The sequence below is a fragment of the Ictidomys tridecemlineatus genome, chromosome 3 (assembly GCF_052094955.1).
Source record: "Ictidomys tridecemlineatus isolate mIctTri1 chromosome 3, mIctTri1.hap1, whole genome shotgun sequence".
Lineage (NCBI taxonomy): Eukaryota > Metazoa > Chordata > Mammalia > Rodentia > Sciuridae > Ictidomys > Ictidomys tridecemlineatus.
In genome coordinates, this window is record NC_135479.1 from 8,605,548 (window position 1) to 8,613,278 (window position 7,731).

Genomic DNA, 7,731 nt, shown 5'->3' on the forward strand with positions numbered 1-7,731 from the left:
CTTGTACAGCTCAGGAAGCCCCCCATCTACTCATGAGAAGAAAAATCAGATGGAACTCACCCAAAGGTCCAAAATGGCAGTTGGGTCAGCACAGCTCTTCCTGTGGGACCATCTTGTTTCTTGGCCTTGCCTGGTAAACACACCATCCAGCTGAAGCTTAAAGGATTAATGAGAAGGGGAAGGAAAGGTGTGTAACTAAAACCATTCCTGGCTCAAATTAGATAAGTTACCTGGACGTGATAAAAAGACTTTTTTTTTTTCCCTTGGTAGAATGCATGGGACTTTTCTTCTCTTGGCCTTGAGGTATTGTTCTGTAGGCTGAGCATTAACATTTCTGCAGGTCTCTCAGATTATCTCAGGCTGTTATATAACTGGCATTATAAGATTGGAGAGAATATTAAAGATAAGACACCGGCCCAAATCTTTAAATTTATGAATGAAGTTGAGTGAGTGATTATGACTTATGCTTTGCAGATACCCATGCTTATTCATCCAATCAAAGATCGTTATTACTATTGCTCTTTTGTGGTGGCTGTGATTATTATTAGAACACTAGGGATTGTTGTGCGCCCTGGAGAATCAGCAGTAAACCAAAGGGGGACGGGCAACATTCTGGTGTTGTGGTTTTTACAGTCGCGGAAACTAACATTAAGCGGGTGAACTAATGTCCAAAGGTAGCTTTTCAGACAATGATGAAGTGACGGAAGTGGTGGAGCTCTAGACACAGTAGCCGCAGAAGGTCTCTCTAAGCAGGTGGCCCCTGAGATGAGCTCTCTGTGAGGAGAGGGAGCCGGCCATGAGAAGCTCTGAGAGAATTCTCCAGGCAAAAGAATGGCAAGCCCCAAGGCTAGAGAAACATGGGTATTTTATGAGGCAAAGACAGACCAAGTGGAGCTGAGGTACTGTGCAGAGAGGGAGCAAGGAGAAGAAAAGGACGAGACCCATTGCCTACTACCACCTCACCCTGAGAGGTCTGCAGCAGGCCTGCAGATAGATCCCTGTGTGTTCCTGAAAGTAATCTATTGTATTTTTGGTGGGACTACAGCTCCCTGGCTGCAATCCCAACCTTGTCACCCAACAAAGTTTCTCAGAGAGTAGCCCATAGAAGAAAACCAGGTTCCCCATTCAAGAACCTGGGTGGCTTTCTCCTTCATGTATCCATTGCAACTTACCATCGAATGTCCAAGCCTCCGAGACGTCCCCTGGCCCTCTGGCCTTTTAATGGGCTGAGTTCTATTCCCCCTCCCCCCAAAAGATATGTCAAAGCCATAATCCTTAGAGCTTCAGCGCACGAACTTATTTGAATATAGGGTGTTTGCAGATTGCCATGTTCTCAATATTTGGGTTCCCCCACATTCATATGCTGAAATTGATCCCCAATGCTATATACATATTAGGAGTCTTTGCAGAGCCTCACGAATGAGACTAGTGCTTTCGTTAAACCAAGAAAAAACCCAAAGGAAGTTGTTTTTTTTTTTTCTCTTCTACCATGTAGGGAAACCATTAGAAGGTGCCGTGTCTGAGGAAGAGGGTCCTCGGCAGACCGTACCCACCCACGGGTGCCTTGATCTTAAACTTCCCAGCCTCTAGAGCGGTAAGGAATAAATGCCTGTTGTTTCTAAACCACCCAGTTTATGGTGTTTTTTATGATGGCCGCCTAAAAGGACTCGCACACAGATTTAATCAAGTTGAGATGAGGTCATCAGGGTGGGCCTGCATCCAATCTGAGCGGTGCCCTTATAAAAAAGGAGAAATTTGGACACCGAGACGGACGTGCACAGAGAGAGGACTGTGCAGAGAGACGCAGGTAAAACACCCCACGGAGACTGGAGTGAGGTGGTCACAGCCAAGTAATATCTGGGGCTGCCAGAAGCTGGAAGGCACAAGGAAAGCCCCTTCCCTTCAGGGTTCAGGGGAGAAGGGCGCTGCCCGTGCCTGCCTGCGGTCGGCGGGCCTCCAGATCTGGGGGGCAGTACCTTTCCGTGGTTCTGAGCCACACACTTCTTGGTACTCTGTTAGGACAGCCCCAGGAAGCAAACACAGAGCTTTGTCATCCAACGGCTTTCTATATCTTCCAATAGTAAATGTCCTCCGTGCCCCGATCTCTCAAGATGCCTAGAATTCAGTGTCCCATCATCAAAATGGCCCACACCCTCACCCCTGTCTGAGAATGATCTGTTCAAATGCCTGCTACGAAGAAGGGGTCATTCTTCAAGGTCATGGCTTCCCTTTAGGCCTTCTTTAGTGGCAGTTCTCCTTTTCTCCGCAGGGACATCGGCAGAGGCCTTGCAGGTGGCTGTGTGTTGCGTGTCTTGCTTGCCCAGCACCCCAGCCTCCAGAGCATTACTCCCTATTTTACCTTCTCCAACCCCAGCTGCTTTGATGCCTACAGCATGAGGCCATATGCCATTGGCTGCTCGTCCCTTTGTGAGATGAACCCTGCCAACTTCTCATCTCCCTCTCATCCCCAAAGGACTTTCGCCACCAGCACCACACCTGTCATCATTCCTGGGAGTTTCGGTGATTACAGAGGCCTTAGCCTACCCACGTCTCCACGGCTCTCGACCAAGGCTCTGTCCTTCCCACTTCTGCAAATTCTCCTGTGGTCCTATGCTGTCACTTGGTGACTGCTCTGCCTTCCAAACCTCACATTTAAGAATCCCACTCTCTGATTACCACCTGCTACTTTACAGATGAATGACTGTCCTGCCCTGTTCCTGCCAAGACCTTGAACCTCATGACCCTTCCATTGAATCTGTTCCTCTTGAACCTAGTGACCTGTTGCCTTTGAATCTGTAGCTTGAGGTCCTCCGTGCCTTCATTCTCTTCTTTCTGTTGTTATTATCACTGCGGAACCTCTGGGCTCCCATTTCCCCTATAGTCTCCTATCTGAACATCCCCCGCCCTGCTTTAGTTGAATTCTCCACCTGCCTGGAGCCTGTACCCCAGTGTTTGAAGGGGATCCTAAAGCAGGGCTTGTTTTTTGTCCATAAGCCTCAAAAGGGCCCTTGGCACTGCCTGGTGATCCTTCTGTACTTCCCTGGCCATTTCTCAGCCCCACTCCCCAAGGCCACCATGTCACAGCTCCTCTCTCCTGACACCCACCCCCTCACTCTCAGTTGATGACCTCACCTTTATTCACTGAGAAAACAGAAGCAGGCAGAAGAGCACTTCCTCATCCACCTCCAAGTGAGTCACCGGCCACCTCCTTCAGTCCCCATGGATTCTCCTCTCCCTGCACACAGCACCCTGCTCCCATCCAGGGATTATTCCCTTCAGCCCCTTCCTGAATCACCTTCCTGAGCACTTTGTCCCAGCAAGGTCCTGTGCTGCTTGCAGGACATTCTTTCCACCTGTCAGCATGCTGCAATATCTTCTATTCCAGACACTCCGCCCACTTCCTCAGAACTCCTTCCAGCGACCACGTTATTCCCTTTCTGCCACAAAACAAAACTCCTTGAAGTAGATCTACACCTCAGTCACCTTAAGAGCTCTTCTCCACCCTGCCCCAAATGGTTTTTGTTCCCATGATTCTGCTCCTGTCTCAGCTCTTGGCCAGGTGGAAAGACCCATTGTTAATCCTCGTCTGGAACTTATTGAAGCATTTGAAATAACCATCTTTCTTTACGTGCATTTTTGGATGTTATATTCTTCTAGTTTCCCTAATACCTCAATATATTCTCTTTCTCAATTTCCTTTGTTTTGACCCCCATTTTCCACTTTCCTGTAAATATTTGCTTGCCCCAGGGCTTAGTTCTTGGCCGGCTTCTCTTCTGTATCTACATTCTCTGGTAGATCATGGCTTTAAGTATTATCTCTATATTGATGATTCACACATGTTGATCTTCAATCTCTCCCTTGAATTCCAGACTTACATATCCATTTACCCACCAGACACCTCCACCCTGACATCTGATAGATATGTTAAACAGAGCATGTTCAAAATGGAAATCTTAACTTTCCCTCCCATCTCCTCCAGAAACAGGCTCCTCCCACAGGTCTCCTCATCTCAGTGGATGGTGACAACATCCTCCAACCATCCAGGCCCCAAGCCTAGGAATCATCCTTGACACCTCTTGATGACCCCTACTGCACAGAAGGGCCCACCCTCAGGTCTTCTGAATTACATGTTAATGAAAAGAGCTGATCAGTGAACGAATAAAATAAAGCAGGGTGTGGGGATGGAAGGCACCAGAAGACAGAGAAGGACGGAGGTATTATTAGTTAATCACCATCAAAGAAGGACGCTGAGAAAGTGACGTTAGAGGGACGTGCTTTCTTGTCACGACCCCCTTGCCCGCAAGGAAGACGCGACTCAGGAATCTTCTTTCAGCAGTTTATTCAGGCCCTTGATATTTTTCTAATAATCCTCGGAATCATCATCGGATGCCCCTCCCAGCCTTAATAAAGCACCGCGAACCCCAATGCGAAGCTGCCACGTGGACCCTTTTCACAGGGTGTTAGAAAACAACACGCCAACTCTCTCTGATACGGAGTTGTCCTTTACAGACCACAGCAGAGCCAGCGCCATCATGTAATGGCGACCACAGTCCGCAGGAACGGCTCACCACACTTTCTAAACTGTGGGAAGGCATGGTTCTACCAGGACCCCATGGCAGAGCACCCCCAAAGGAAGGAGCAGCAATCCCGAGGCTGAGAGGCAGTCAGGACAAGGTCACATCCGAGGGAGAGCAGAAGCAGAGTGTCGGGGTAGACTGAGAGGTCTACTCGCTTGGGCTGCCATAACAAAATATGGCAGATGGGTGGCTTAAGCAACAATTGATTTTCCCACAGTTCTGGAGCTTGAGAAATCCAAGATCAAGATTCTAGCCAATGTGGTTTCTGGTGGGGGCTCTGTTCCCAGTTTATAGCCAGCTTCTTGCTGCTTCTGGGCATGTTCTTTCCTGGAGAGAGCTGGGAATCTCTCTCTTACTCTCCGATGAGGCCACCAGTCCTATTAGATTTGGGCCTCACCCTTATGACTTTGTTTAACCTTTACTACTTCCTACAGACCCTATTTCTACTTACAGTCACTTTGGGTGCTTGGGCTGCAACATACCATTTTGGGGGGACTCAATTCAGTCCATACAAAGGTTTATAAAGATAGGCAGAGGCCAGATTATGAAAGACCTTGCTCAAGGTCAACAAGGAAACCAATGGACAGGTATGAACAAGAGAGTATCATAACCTATGAGGGTTGTTAATGCTGGCTCCCTGGTGGACAGCAGAGTGTAAGAGTTCAAGACAAGAAGCAATGAATCCTCCCAGGGGTATGTTGCAGTACACTAGAGCAGAGGTAGGTAAACCTTTTCTATAATGGTCCAGATAGTGAATATTGGAAGATTTGTGGGCCTCATAGTTCTGTTACAACTACTGGATTGTGCTGTTGAGGTGTTAAATCAGTCATAGACAACACATACGTTAATGGTCTTATTCCAATAACAATGTTATTTCAGCCACTGGGCTGGATTTGGTCCACGGGTAGTAGTTTGCAGACCTCTGTTCTAAATGAGAAGTGTCATGGCATGACTAGGTCCATAGGGCAGATCTCGAGATAGACATGGAAGGATCGGAGGCTGCGTGAGAGGGGATGCTGGACTCACTGGTGATGAGATACTCATGGGAACCAAGAGCCAACATCAAGGATGCCCTCTTGAGATCCACTATTTGTTTCATTTTACTACATGGCTTCTGGAAGAGTTTCTCACTCATCATTTCTTATTCCCCTTGGGGTGAACAGGTAAAATAAGGTTGCTATGAATGAAAAAAGTAAATGTTGAATCCACTTAGTGGGAATAAGATGAACTCCACCCAGGGGCCCTGACTTTCTGCTGCAGTGAAGGCTTCCCCCCAAAGCCAGCCTGATACCTCTACTCAGTGGCGCGCCGGTCACTGAGGGCCGTGGTGGAGTGATTTTCTCAGATGGGTGGAGTCTGAGTTGGTGCCAATGAAAAGCAGATCAACCATTCATTATTTCCTTAATTGCTTTTCAATTCTTCACCTTCAGTTCACCTTTTTTATGGACTGTGCCCGGGGCAGATGCACCCCTGTCCCAGCTCCCTCCCTACATCATTGTCCTGCTCCTCCCAAGGAGACAATAAGGGCCTTTGATGGACACCTTTGCATGGAAATGGCCAGACTCAGACACCCAGCCCTAAATCCCCCATTCGTTTTACGGTGTGATATTGAGAAAAAACTCCCATTAAAGATAAAGGAGAACAAGACGGGGCATAGAACCCCTGTAGTCATCCAAGGGGACTAACGAGGGGTCTTTAAATATCTGAGTATCTACCTAGAATTTTTCCAAGGGCAGCAATGGATGGAGGCAGAGTTTTAAATCCTAGTCTCTGGGGTGCTTTATAGGTTGCTGCCATGAACTGCATGCCCCAGGGAGCCTCCGAGAGGGTCGGCTCTGACCCAGCAGCTTTCCACTGGCCCTAGCCTGCGCCTGTCCAGGTTGCCTTGGCCTCCCTGGGAACACACTGTGCTGGGCCGGGCTGCAGAGCCTTCTCGGTGTAGTAATAAAGTGCACACTTGTAATGTTGGGCTGAGTGACAAGAACAACATGAAATAACACTCGACCCACCCACTGAGAAAACCGAGTGTGTCACACTCCTCTGTGTCATGGTTTTAAAAATATCTCCGCTGACGGTCCAAGTCTCAGGTTGGGTTTGAGGGGTGTTTAATGCCTGACTGTGCCAGGTGGAAAATGTTTTCAGCAGAATCCCCAGGACCCCATTGATGGACGTCTGCTGGCCTTGCACATGTGTGTGTATGTGTGTGTGTGTGTGTGTGTGTGTGTGTGTGTGTGTGTGTGTATGTGAACACGCGCTCACGGGCACTTGCATGCTTGCAGGAACATGTGGTGAAGAAAAGTGGGGGTAGGTGGTTATTTCTTTGCTCCCCCCTCTTCTTGCTTTTTTAATTGCATGTTCCTGACAAAGAGGTGTGGTCCCTGGCAGTGCAGCCCAGACGCTCCTCCACCTCTAACCACACACACAGGGGACCAAGGCCTTCTCAGCACTCAGCATGGTTTTCAGCATCGATGGAAACATCACCGAGGGGCCAGCCCCGAGCTCAGGCTTCTTCAGAAGGAGGCTTTGGAAAAAGCCTAAGGAAAGCTCTTCCAAAGAGTTTTTCTCTTGGAGTCTTAGCTAATCCTATCTATTGAGATTTTGGAGCCACGCAGTGGGTTTCAAATCACAGGGAGAGCCATGCAACCCCCTTGTGGCAAATTCTTATTTGCTTTGGAATTTCCAGTGTTTAATGGCAGGGTTACACAGCAAGTCCTTGAACCTTTAAGCCTAAATTTCCCCGACGTGTAAAAGCGGATGATAATAGCCTACTTCTTAAGGTTCTAGGGAAGAGCAAGGGAAGTGACCCAAGGTGAGCTCTGAGCAGAACCTGTCACCTAGCAAGGCCTTAAGAAGTATGAACTGTTTTTTTTTCAGGTCCAGAGCTATGCCAGCCACAAACACGAGAAGCGAAACTTCAACTTCAAAATCACAAAGGAAAAATACACACGGGACCCTGTGTGCTCTGGTCCTACCTCCACTCTGACCCTGAGGACTCTGCTCTATCAGCTCCACTGACCTCCTGGAATTTCTTCATCCACAGGAGGCATCTGGGCCTGGGCCTTTGTGGACTCCTCTGCCTGCCTGGAATATTCTACTCCCAGATATTGCCATGGCTCACTTCTCTGTACTCTTATGATACCTGTTTTAATTAAAT